Below are 12,966 nucleotides of genomic sequence, written 5' to 3' on the forward strand. Positions count from 1 at the left end.
TCATACCAATTCAGCTTGAGAAAAAATCGTGAGTGCATCCAAGAATTACCCAAGTCTATGAGTGTGCGTGAAACATCGGACTGCACTCAGATGACCACGGAGAAGACGGAGAAATTAAGTTCACATGTGAGAGAATCCGATCACACTAAGGTAACACTCGGATCAAACTCTGACAGTCTGAGCTGAGTGTCATTAATATAATCAGCCTGATTCTATCAAATGCTCGTGTTACCCCGGCCTATCAAATGGGTTTCTGGCATACTGTTGCTCAGCAGGTGACATTCTGCTGTACTTTGGGTCAGCAGGTAGTGCTTTTTTCATTGGCTTTGTGTTATAATTGGCTAACAGGGGCATTGTGCTGTATTATCGGCCAAAGGCATTGTACCATACTGCTGGCATTCTGTCATATGGTTGTCTTCCAGGTGGCTTTGTGCTCTTTTACCCACGAACAGATAGAATTTTGCTGTATTGTTAGCATTCTACTGCATCGCTGCCCAATATCGTACTTTGCTGTGTAGTTGGCCAACAAGTGGCATTGTGCTGTGTCATTGCCAGCAAGCAGTGTTTTACTGTGTCATTGACCAACCTGAAAGGTTGTGTTGCATTTTTGTCCATCAAAGACGCTATGCTTTATCATTGGCTAGCAGGTGGGATTGTGTCATATTATTGTCCAGGATCTGCTGTTGCAATGTATCATTGAAGTAATGTATCACAACATGATGGGTTGTGCTATATTATCAGCCATCAAGTGGCATTATGCTTTATTGTTGGCTGATAATTAATAAAGTCTTAGATTTTTTTAAATTCCTGCTACTCCCACCCTTATTCTGTTTTACTTTGAATCCGTCATATGGTTATGAGATATGAGGCTTTTTATTTCCTGCTAATAATTATGGCCTTTACAAAAGGGCAGTGCACAAGGGATTTTGTGGAGCAGTTTGGTTAGGCTGCTCTGTATTAGTATCTACTAAAGGCCCATATTTCTGGAACTGAATTACAGGTTTGTAAAAAAAAAAAAGCTGAATAGTCCAGTAAGCAGCAGGAATAAAACAAGACAATTTTATAGTATTATGGTAAAAACTAGGATAGTCCATGACAATATGATTTTTTTTTTTTTTACCTATGGTACTTCTGCCCAAATGAGGACAAAGTAACCTAGGTCCCTATAGAACCTTTCCTCTGCTGTTACGACTTTAATGGTAAGCTAAAGTGACTGATCGTACTTAGAATCATAGAATGTTAGAGTTGGAAGGGGCCTCCAGGGTCCTCGTGTCCAACCCCCTGCTCAATGCAGGATTCCCTAAACCATCTCAGACAGATGTCTTTCCAGCCTCTGTTTGAAGACTTCCATTGAAGGAGAACCCTCGCTGTCAAAAAGTTTTTTTTCTAATATCTAATCTTATCTTCTCTTTTTTAGTTTCATTCCATTGCTTCTCGTGTTTCCCTGTGCAAATGAGAATAATGATGACCCCTCTACACTGTGACAGTCCTTCAGATATTTGTAAACAGCTATTAAGTCTCCTCTTAGCCTTCATTTTTGCAAGCTAATCATTCCCAGTTCCTCATAGTGGAGCGCCCCCAGACGCAGGGCCGCGGGGTACTCGGTCCGGGGTTGTCACAGTGGCTAGACCCGGTCCGTGACCCTGCTAAGGGGCGTCCAATGAAAGGTGACAGTGCGTGGTGCAGAACGCGAGGAATAACAAGGACGCAGGGTTGCAGTCTTTTTACCTTTTTACTGAAGGCTTCGGGGTCCGGAATCCAGAGCACTGCTAACAGGGCTGGCTGAGACCGGCCGGTCCGAAGGCACATCCATCCCTTTGCAGGTGGAAATCAGTGTCTACCTTCTAGCGCCTGTGTGTTGTAGTCCTTCCCTGCTGAGCACCACGGGATAGTCCTCACAACTGTCGTATCCGTTCTTTCTCTCTCTCTCTCTGTCCCCCAGTATGATATGGGTAGGACGCACCCGTATGACAGGTAGGCCTGGAGTTATTCTGGGACCCTAGAGATGCCCCTCTCCCACGGTTGCGTCCTATGTCTGTTCAGGTGATCTAGGTCAGACAGCCAACCTATAATTAACTGTCCTGCCGCTGTTTGAAGTAATGCGTAGAGTCTGTTACTTCCTCGGTGCTCTGGCTACGCGCCTCAGAAGGATGTTGCCGTGGTCTTGGGGGCACGACTCCTTCTGGTTCTATCTCCTTCATACTCCAATCCCGTTTCTCACTTCTCCACAATATACTTTGCTTCGTGTCCTTTCTTAAGATGCCGCCGCAAGTGCAGGCGCGGCTCCGTAACAATCTGTCCTTTCTGCTAGGTACCTGCCAGGAACCCACATCTGACAGGTCCTCCCTGGAGCTCTCCCAGGCTGCGTTCTCCCCCACTTCCTATCCAACCCCCAGTTTTACCAGAGTGTGAGGAGTGGCCTAATACATAGTGCCTTTTGCTCCCCCTGGTGGCCGGAGTGTAAAGTGTAATGTGTGACTGTGATTCCTGGTCAGGTGAACTCCTTTAGTGCAATCAGACATAACATCATTCCCCTAGTGGCAGAGTGACATTACTGCAACGACCAGGACTCTGGGGCTCTGCACTAGGACATACATTGCAGTCCACTTACCATCCTGGTAGCTCTTCTCTGAACTTGTTCCACTTTTTAGATGTCTTTTTTTTAAATGTGGTGCCCAGAACTGGCCTTGACAATCTCATACTTGGTCATTTTTTCAGTAAGGGTAGTATGATATACTTTATCAAACGATTTGCTGAAGTCGAGATATACTATATCTATCACATTTCCCTGATCCACCCAGTCAGTGCTTCCATCATAGAAGGAAATGAGATTAGTCTGACATGACTTGTTTGCTGCAAACCCATGCTGGCTCTGGCTAATTACTATATTCTTATCCAAGTACTTACATACATGCTGTTTAATACATTTTTCAAAGATCTTTCCTGGTATAGAAGTAAGGCTCACTGGTAGTGTTGAGCATTCCGATACTGCAAATATCGGGTATCGGACGATATTCGCTGTACTGAGTTCCGATAATTTGACAATATCGAATACCGGAATTGGAAGTTCCCATATTGCAATGAGCCAGTTGAGGATCCTAAGAAGTGTGGGCACATCCTGTTAGGAATGTTAGCCATGTTAACTAATGGCATGGCTGTGATTGGCTGCTGAAATGATGTCATGATGCGGTATAATGGAGTGTGGGCGGTATGTGGGCGGAGACTGTGGATTGCCCCCACGTAAGGGCAATGGGGTACTCGGTACCGGGTCCTTCAGTTCCCTCAGCGAGGATGTCACGGTGGCCCGACCCGGACCGTGGCCCTATTCGGGGCGCCCAATAAAAGGCAGAGTTTGTAGATAACGGTAGTGTTCGTGACGCCACCTGTGGTATTCGGTCAGGGTGACCGACGCTGCTTGGGGGTCCGCTGGGGTGATGGAATGGCAGCTAGATGGTATACCTTCCCACAGGTGAAGTATATCCCCAGGGCTTTCTCAGAGGTGTAGATGGTGATGGTGGATGATGTAAGGCGCAGTGAATTACGAGGACACAGTGGGTGCAGTCTCTTTACCTTTACTGAAGGCTTCAGAATCCACAGTCCAGAGTGCCGGATAACAGGGTAGGCAGGGTCCGCCCGGTCTGATGGCAATTCCAGAGCCCCCTTGTCCAGGTGGAAATCAGTAGCCTTCCCCTTGCGCACAGTAACGTACAGTCAGCTGCGGGCTGATATTCATAGCCTGGGAGGGGCCATGGGTATTACCCCTTTCCCAGGCTACAAATATTGGCCCCCGGATTTCCCCCTCTGGCACAGAAAATTGCGCGGGAGCCCACGTCGTTTTTGTTCCGTTTTTTTTTTTCTCTTTTTTCTTTATGTATATTGGTTGTTTGTTTTTTAATATTTTTTACACATGACACTGGCTTCGGGGAACAAAGTAACAAGTGATGGTGAGTATGTACTCTATGTTATATCTACTGTATGTCTATATGTATGTATTGTATGTAATGTATGAATGTATTGTATGTAGTATGTATGTAGTATGTTGTATGTATATAGTATGTATGTAGTATGTATGTATGTAGTATGTATGTTGTATGTATGTGGTATGTTGTATGTGTGTTGTATTATGTTGTATGTATGTATGTAGTATGTATGTAGTATGTTGTATATATGTTTGCAGTATGTATGTAGTATATAGTATGTTGTATATATGTAGTATGTATGTTGCATGTATGTTGTATGTATGCGGTATGTTGTATGTATGTATGTAGAATGTTGCATATATGTATGTAGTATGTATGGAGTATATAGTATGTTGTATGTATGTATGTATGTAGCATGTATGTAGTATATACAGTAGTATGTTGTATGTATGTAGTATGTATGTTTGTGTTTTTTTATTTTACATTCAAAACATTAGCCGGATGATGGGACTACTACTGTCCCATCATTGGCTAACGTGTCAATCACTGTCATTGTAGCAGGCATAGCCCGATGTGACTTGTAGTCCCATCGGATGATGCCTGCACACACACACAACCCCCGATAGGCCCGCACAGGCCCCCGGCATCCTGCACAGACCCCCGGCAGGCCTGCACAGACCCCCGAGAGGCCTGTACAGGCCCGCACAGACCCCCGAGAGGCCCGTACAGGCCCCTGCAGGCCCGCACAGACCCCCAAGAGGCCCGTACAGACCCCGGCAGGCCCACACAGATCCCCGAGAGGCCCGTACAGACCAGCCCGCACACACAGATACGCACAGTCTCCGCCCACGCACCGCCCACACTCTTCCCCCCTCCCGAACTGGATGAGCAAGGGTTTATTTTCATTCCGATATTTGTGTCCCATTGACTTGCATTGGAATCGGCGATACCCGATATTTTTGGGGTATCGGTCCAATTCAATCCGATCCGATATTTCCCGATATCGGAAGGTATTGCTCAACACTACTCACAGGCCTATAATTTTCCCTTCCCCATGACAGCACCGTTACTTGAGAGATGGCTCTAGCCCCCAGGAACAGGAAACCTGCAGGGAGATAAAAGATGGGGGCAGCACCTCTCTCCTCAGTTTGGTTTCCTGTTCCTGCGGGGAGCCTGCGATGCTGAATCTGGAGGGATCTCTCTCCGGCAGCGCTGGTCCGGAGACCAAGGTATGCGGCGGGAGCAGCTGGGTCGGCGCACGCATGTGACTTACAGACCCTGGGGCTGTGTTTGAGGTGTCCTTCCCGCTGCGGGCTCCCTGGAGTCCGCTCCTGGCCGAAGGCTGGGCTGGGGTAAGGCATGCACATCACTAAACTGGCGCTAAAGTGAATGGGACGACTTCAGGTTCAAACCGGAAGTGACGTTGCACGCCGAGGGGGAGCGGCGTGCTGACACTCCCGGAGGGGAGAGAGTTCAGCGACTCTAACACCGCTCTCACCTTGTACTATTTAAAGAGGCAGAGCACAAGCAACGGTGGCAGTAGCCTCTCTGGCAGAATGGAGGACCCAACCGCGGGAAACGCCTGTTCCAGTGGAAAGCATCACACAGACTGCCATGGTACTGAGGTTCTGGTGGGTGAGTGCCTTTGTAAGGCAAAAAACACGTCAGTAATAGTGTCTTTCTGTGTCATGTTATGCAGGGAAAGAAAGCTACGGCCAAACAGAAAAATAAAGTGTGTGCACTCTGTGATAAAGCTCTCCCTAAAACATGTGAGAAGCGGATTTGCTGATCATGTATAGATAAAACTGTGGCCGAGGAGTCATCATCCTTACTCAAAAAAATTAAGGGTTTTGTTAAGGATGAAGTTAAAATTACAGTAAAAGAGCAAATGAAACAGCATGGTTTACATAGCTCTGAAAATCCACCTTCTGCGCCTGCCCAAATTTCTGACATGGAATCTGAAGGTGAACCGGGGGAATTACCACCCGGTGATGACTCAGACTTAGACTCTTCAGATGAAGAGTGTGGTCGCTCGTATGTACTATCTGAAGACGTGGGGAAGCTACTTTAGCTAGTATACCCTTGGGGGTCGAAACACCAAAAGAACAAAAATTAATCCAGGACTCTATGTTTAGCAATCTGGAGGGAAAAAAACGGAGAGTTTTTCCTTTCCATGATAATGTATTAAACTTAATTAACAGAGAGTGGAAAAAAGCAAATATAAAATGTCAGTCCCTCTGGCCCTTAAGCGTAAATATCTGTTTGACAAAGAAATCTGCAACAAATGGGAAAAAGCACCTAAACTAGATGGCGCGATTGCGAGTACCTCCAGGGGCATAGCGCTTTCTTTCAAGGACATGGGAGCTTTAAAAGATCCTCTTGACAAAAAGGCATATGCCTTCCTAAAGTCGGCATGGGAAGCATCAACATGGGCATTTAAGCCGGGGGTAGCTGCCACTTGCACGGCTCGGGCCATGATTAAATGGTTAGAAGAACTGAGTGACCAAATAAAAGACAAGTGTCCAAGAGATAGACTCTTGGAAGTAATACCCTCATTACAAAATGCGGCGTGTTTCCTAGCGGATGCCGCCATTGACCGGTATGTTTTTCTGCCCGTGCATGTGCTCTCTCCAACTATGGTAGAAGAGCATTATGGTTAAAAAATTGGACTACTGACAATGTCAAAAGTTAAACTGTGCGCAGTCCCTTGTGAAGGGCAATATTTGTTTGGAAAAGCATTAGACGAAATTCTAGAGAAAGCGGCGGATAAGAAAAAACACTTCCTTCCTCCCCCCTTCTCGAGTCGCAATTGGAGTGATACCCGACGATCCTTTCGGGGATCAAGGAAAGCAGGCCGGGGCCGGCCAGGGGACAAGTCTATGCGAGGAAAGTCCTGGAACGAGAGAAGAGAGAGGATTCCTCTTCAATAAGCCCCCTCAAAAACCAGACCCTAAACAACAATGATGCCGAGTTCCAGGTGGGGGGGAAGGCTTCGGATCTTTGTCCAACAGTGGGAAAAATTACAAACCTCACAATGGATAATCAGTCTATTATCTGAAGGCCTACGGTTGAACTTTATCACCCCCCCACCCCTCCTCAAGGAGTAAAAATCACCCATGTGGCCAAAAGAAACCAAGTGATATTAGAGAGGGAAGTTCATCTCCTTATGGCAAAAGAAGTCCTCATAAAAGTACCAGCACAAGAGATAGGGAAGGGGTTTTACAGCAGTCTGTTCCTCACACCAAAACCGGATGGTTCACTCAGAACTATTTTCAATTTAAAATCACTGAACCAATACATCCGAGTAGAAAAAGTCAAAATGGAAACATTAAAAACAACATTAAAACTGCTATATCCAGGTTCTTACATGGCAGTGAGATCTCACAGATGCTTACTACCATGTTCCAATTTGCGTAGAACAGCAACAATTCTTGAGGTTGGTAGTTCAGCTGGATCAAATTCCCACTCATTTCCAGTACCAGTGTCTTCCCTTCGGGGTATCAGTGGTCCCTCGAATCTTTACAAAAATTATTTCCGAGATAGCATCATTTGTGAGGAATGAAAACATCCTACTAGTACCCTATCTACTGTAGATGATTTTCTCCTTATAGCAGACAACCAGGGTGACTGCGTAAAGGTAGTCACAAAAGTACGGGACCTGCTGTCCAAGCTGGGATGAATAATAAACTTATAAAAATCGAGAATGTTTCCAGTCCAGATACAAGAATTCCTTGGGATTCAGCTAAACTCGATCAAACAAGTTTGTGTCCTTCCAGACAGGAAAATCGAAGTCATAAAACAAAAAATAAAACAAGCACAGACAGCCCAGTCCATCTCAGTAAGGGAAGCCATGTCCCTTCTAGGTTATGTTAACGGCAACAATCCCGGCGGTTCAATGGGCACAAATACATTCGAGGGAATTACAGTGGCAGATCCTGGCCGAGCAAGCAAAAAGCCCCTACAATCTAAATCGAAAAATCATCCTATGGCCACAAGTTCAGGACACTTTAAATCGGTGGCTAAAATACGAAAATTTAAAATAGGGGGTGCCATAGTCGGTCCAAACTTCATTGGTACTAACCACGGATGCGAGCCCATTGGGGTGGGTGCGCACTTAACAGACCAAATTCTGCAAGGCCGATGAGATCCTCAAATGGAGGCAGCATCCTCCAACTTAAAGGAACTAACGGCAGTAAGGCAGGCAATTCTTCAAATAGAAGAAAACATCAAAAGAAGTCACTTAGTGGTATTGTCCGACAACAGTACAGCAGTCACTTACATAAATTGACAAGGGGGAACAAGATCGAGGTCTCTGTTGGTAGAGGCCAAAAGACTGTTTTCTTAGGCAGAAAACCACCTCTTATCCTTGACAGGCACACACATAAAGGGGACGGACAACCTTGTTGCAGACTTCTTAAGCAGACACCTGCTGCACCAGGGCAAGTTGTCCTTAAATCAGGAAATTTTTGAAGAAATCTGCGCAATCTGGGGTACTCCACAAATGGTTCACCTGGCTCGGACGTATGTCCATATCGGACCCATGGATCCTTCCAGATGTTCCAAATCTCCTACACCAGGGTCCAGTATCCCATCCTCAAGTGCACAGCCTACATCTCACTGCCTGGAACTTGAGATGGGATTCTCGGGTCCATTAGTTGCTACTCTGCTATCTAGAAGAAAAGAAATTACAACTGATAAATACCAGAAAGTGTGGGAAAAATTTCTAGAATTTTCAGGACGACACCTGTCAAATACCACCCAAAAAGTCCCAATAACCGAGGTCCTAAAGTTCCTCCAAAAAGGGTTGGAACGCGGATTGTCTACCAACACCCTAAAGGTGCAAGTTTCAGCGCTTAGCGCCTTGTTTGGCCAAAAATTGACTGATCAACCCTGGGTGTATAGGTTCATCCGAGCCTCCTTCACGGACAGACCATTTAAACCTCGGCCAAAGGTAACTCCCTGGGATCTAAATTTAGTACTGAAGGCCTTAATCTCACCTCCTTTTGAGCCTCTTACTTCCATCTCAGTGAAAATGCAAACCTAAAAAACTCCTGGTTGCCCTTACGACGTCTGACCGACGTATTAGTGAACTCCAAGCTATCTCTGTAGATCCCCCATACCCTACCATTTTGGAGGACAGAGTAATAATTAGAACTGACCCGGCCTTCTTACCAAAGGTCAATTCAAAATTCCACAGTGACCAGGAGATAATTTCACTCTCCTTTTGTGCCAACCCAAAATCCCAGGGAGAAGAAACCTTTCATTGCCTTGATGTCATACTTGCCTACTTCAATACCTAGAAGTATCAAAACCATGGTGACAGTCTTCACCCCTTTTTGTCTCCTTCCAGGGGACAAACAGGTGAAAAAAGGCCACAAAATCTAATATTGCACGGTGGCTTCGTATGGCTATTTCACTCTCCTACTCCTTTTCGGGGCAAAGTCCTCCACTGGGTATAACGGCCCACTCTACAAGAGCTAGCGCCACATCCTGGGTGGAAAGGGCAAATGCATTGGTAGAGCAAATTTGCAATGCTGCAGTATGGTCTTCACCCTCTACTTTCTTCTGCCACTATAGGCTAGACCTGGGGCTTTCAAGTCTTGCCTTTGGGAGAAAAGTTTTATCGGCTATTGTCCCACCCTAGGAGTCTTTTCTATTTCTTCCTCTCATGTAACGGTGCTGTCATGGGGAAGGGGAAAAATGATAATTACTTACCGGTAATTTGATTGTCCAGATCCATGACAGCACCGCACTAATTCCCGCCCTATCTTGGTGATGGTTGTGAGATTCACAAAAGCGGGAAGAAAAAAAAGTTATATATATAATAAAAACTGATGGGGATAATAATAAATATGTAATTAATACCAAGTAACAACCCTTGGAAATAAATGTAATGTACATAAACCCAAACTAACAAAGTGGTTACCTTGCATACTCTGTAAACAAACTGAAGAGAGAGGTGCCGCCCCCATCTTTTATTTCCGCTGCAGGTTTCCTGTTCCAGGGGGTGGGAGCCATCTCTCATGTAATGGTGCTGTCATGGATCTGGAAATCAAATTACTGGTAAGTAATTATCATTTTTCTTGACTCTGTCTTCTTTCCTTTTTTGAAGATAGGGACAACATCTGTTCTCTAATGGAGTAGTGCTGCAGTATAAAGCATGCAGAAGTAGAATGGTCACATCCAGAGTATTTGATGAAGTCTGAAATATTTTCTCTTCCTTAATAGACAGTGCAGCTAAACTAAAGTCTTTTCTTTTAGCTGTACCTATACATTCTTGATGATAGGATTATAGTAGTATGATAATTATATGATTATTGTTCCCATTGTATGTGCATTTTTTCTGTATGAAGCAAGGTTGGACATATTTTAGGTGCACATACATAGGGACCCCTATTACATCATATTGGAGGAGGCACTGGCAGACACAGACTGGAGAGGGGCCCTGTGCAAGAACAATATATGGGTCCCTGTGTAACGTTTGCGGCCAGACTGGATGGCACGAGCGAGGATTGTGGCCCCACTGTGCCACAAACCAGACTAACCCTGAAGGGGCGTGACTAAGCAGCTACCTTGGTGTTCACTGCAGCCTATAGTGGTGAGGTCAGGCTTGTGCGGCAGGTAGCTGCCAGGTACCACTCCAGGGCAGCATCTGGCAGTAGCAGCTGATCCCACAGAGGGACAGGACACTAATGACAGATGCAGGCAAGTACTTTAGATAGCTGAGGTTTAGACTGGCAACTACTGGCAGGTACGTGTGGGAAATGGGAACAGGTAGGGAGCAGAGCAGAGCCGTAGGGATATGGGAACAGGTAGGAAGCAGAGCAGAGCCGGAGGGATATGGGAACAGGTAGGGAGCAGAGCAGAGCCGGAGGGATATGGGTGCAGGTAGGGAGCAGAGCAGACCCAGAGGGATATGGGAACAGAGCCAGAGCGATATGGAAGCAGGTAGGGAGCAGAGCCGGAGGGATATGGGAACAGGTAGGCAACAGAGCGGAGCAGAGCCGGAGGGATATAGGAACAGGTAGGGAGCAGAGCCGGAGAGATATGGGAACAGGTAGGGAGCAGAGCCTGTGGGATATGGGAACAGGTAGGGAGCAGAGCCGGAGGGATATGGGAACAGGTAGGGAGCAAAGCTTAAGGGATATGGGAACAGGTAGGGAGCACAGCAGAGTCGGAGGGATATGGGAACAGGTAGGGAGCAGAGCAGAGCCAGAGGGATATGGGAACAGAGCCGGAGGGATATGGGAGCAGGCAAGGAGCAGAGCAGAGCCAGAGGGATATGGGAACAGAGCCGGAGGGATATGGGAGCAGGTAGGGAGCAGAGCAGAGCCGGAGGGATATGGGAACAGGTAGGGAGCAGAGCAGAGCCGGAGGGATATGGGAACAGGTAGGGAGCAGAGCAGAGCCGGAGGGATATGGGAACAGGTAGAGAGCAGAGCCGGAGGGATATGGGAGCAGGTAGGAAGCAGAGCTGGAGGGATATGGGAACAGGTAGGGAGCAGAGCCGGAGAGATATGGGAACAGGTAGGGAGCAGAGCAGAGCTGGAGGGATATGGGAACAGGTAGGGAGCATTCTCTTGCTGAGCTTCAAGAGGTAGTCACCAGGAATGGTCTTCCAACAATCTTGAAGGAGTTCCCAGAGATGCTTAGCACTTGTTGGCCCTTTTGCCTTCACTCTGCAGTCCAGCTCACCCCAAATCATCTCGATTGGGTTCAGGTCTGGTGACTGTGGAGGCCAGGTCATCTGCCGTAGCACCCCATCACTCTCCTTCTTGGTCAAATAGCCCTTACACAGCATGGAGGTGTGTTTGGGGTCATTGTCCTGTTGAAAAATAAATGATGGTCCTTCTAAACGCAAACCGGATGGAATAGCATGCCCGCTGCAAGATGCTGTGGTAGCCATGCTGGTTCAGTATGCCTTCAATTTTGAATAAATCCCCAACAGTGTCACCAGCAAAGCACCCCCACACCATCACACCTCCTCCTCCATGCTTCGCGGTGGGAACCAGGCATGTAGAGTCCATCCGTTCACCTTTTCTTCGTCGCACAAAGACTCGGTGGTTGGAAACAAAGATCTCAAATTTGGACTCATCAGACCAAAGCACAGATTTCCACTGGTCTAATGTCCATTCCTTGTGTTCTTTAGCCCAAACAAGGCTCTTCTGCTTGTTGCCTGTCCTTAGCAGTGGTTTCATAGCAGCTATTTTACCATGAAGGCCTGCTGCACAAAGTCTCCTCTTAACAGTTGTTGTGTCTGCTGCTAGAACTCTGTGTGGCATTGACCTGGTCTCTAATCTGAACTGCTGTTAACCTGCAATTTCTGAGGCTGGTGACTCGGATAAACTTATCCTCAGAAGCAGAGGTGACTCTTGGTCTTCCTTTCCTGGGGCGGTCCTCATGTGAGCCAGTTTCTTTGTAGCGCTTGATGGCTTTTGCCACTGCACTTGGGGACATTTTCAAAGCCCAATTTTTCGGACTGACTGACCTTCATTTCTTAAAGTAATGATGGCCACTCGTTTTTCTTTACTTAGCTGCTTTTTTCTTGCCATAATACAAATTCTAACAGTCTATTCAGTAGGACTATCAGCTGTGTATCCACCAGACTTCTGCACAACACAACTTTTGGTCCCAACCCCATTTATAAGGTAAGAAATCCCACTTATTAAACCTGACAGGGCACACCTGTGAAGTGAAAACCATTCCCGGTGACTACCTTTTGAAGCTCATCAATAGAATGCCAAGAGTGTGCAAAGCAGTCATCAAAGCAAAAGGTGGCTACTTTGAAGAACCTAGAATATAAGACATATTTTCAGCTGTTTCACACTTTTTTGTTAAGTATATAATTCCACATGTGTTAATGCATAGTTTTGATGCCTTCAGTGTGAATTTACAATTTTCATAATCATGAAAATACAGAAAAATCTTTAAATGAGAAGGTGTGTCCAAACTTTTGGTCTGTACTGTATGCCATGCCTGGCAGCATATCTTACTCTTGTAATTCCTCTATTTCAGCCAACAGAAACGTAAATATTTTAAAACCTGC

The sequence above is a fragment of the Ranitomeya imitator genome, chromosome 1, assembly GCF_032444005.1.
Source record: "Ranitomeya imitator isolate aRanImi1 chromosome 1, aRanImi1.pri, whole genome shotgun sequence".
NCBI classification, from domain to species: domain Eukaryota; kingdom Metazoa; phylum Chordata; class Amphibia; order Anura; family Dendrobatidae; genus Ranitomeya; species Ranitomeya imitator.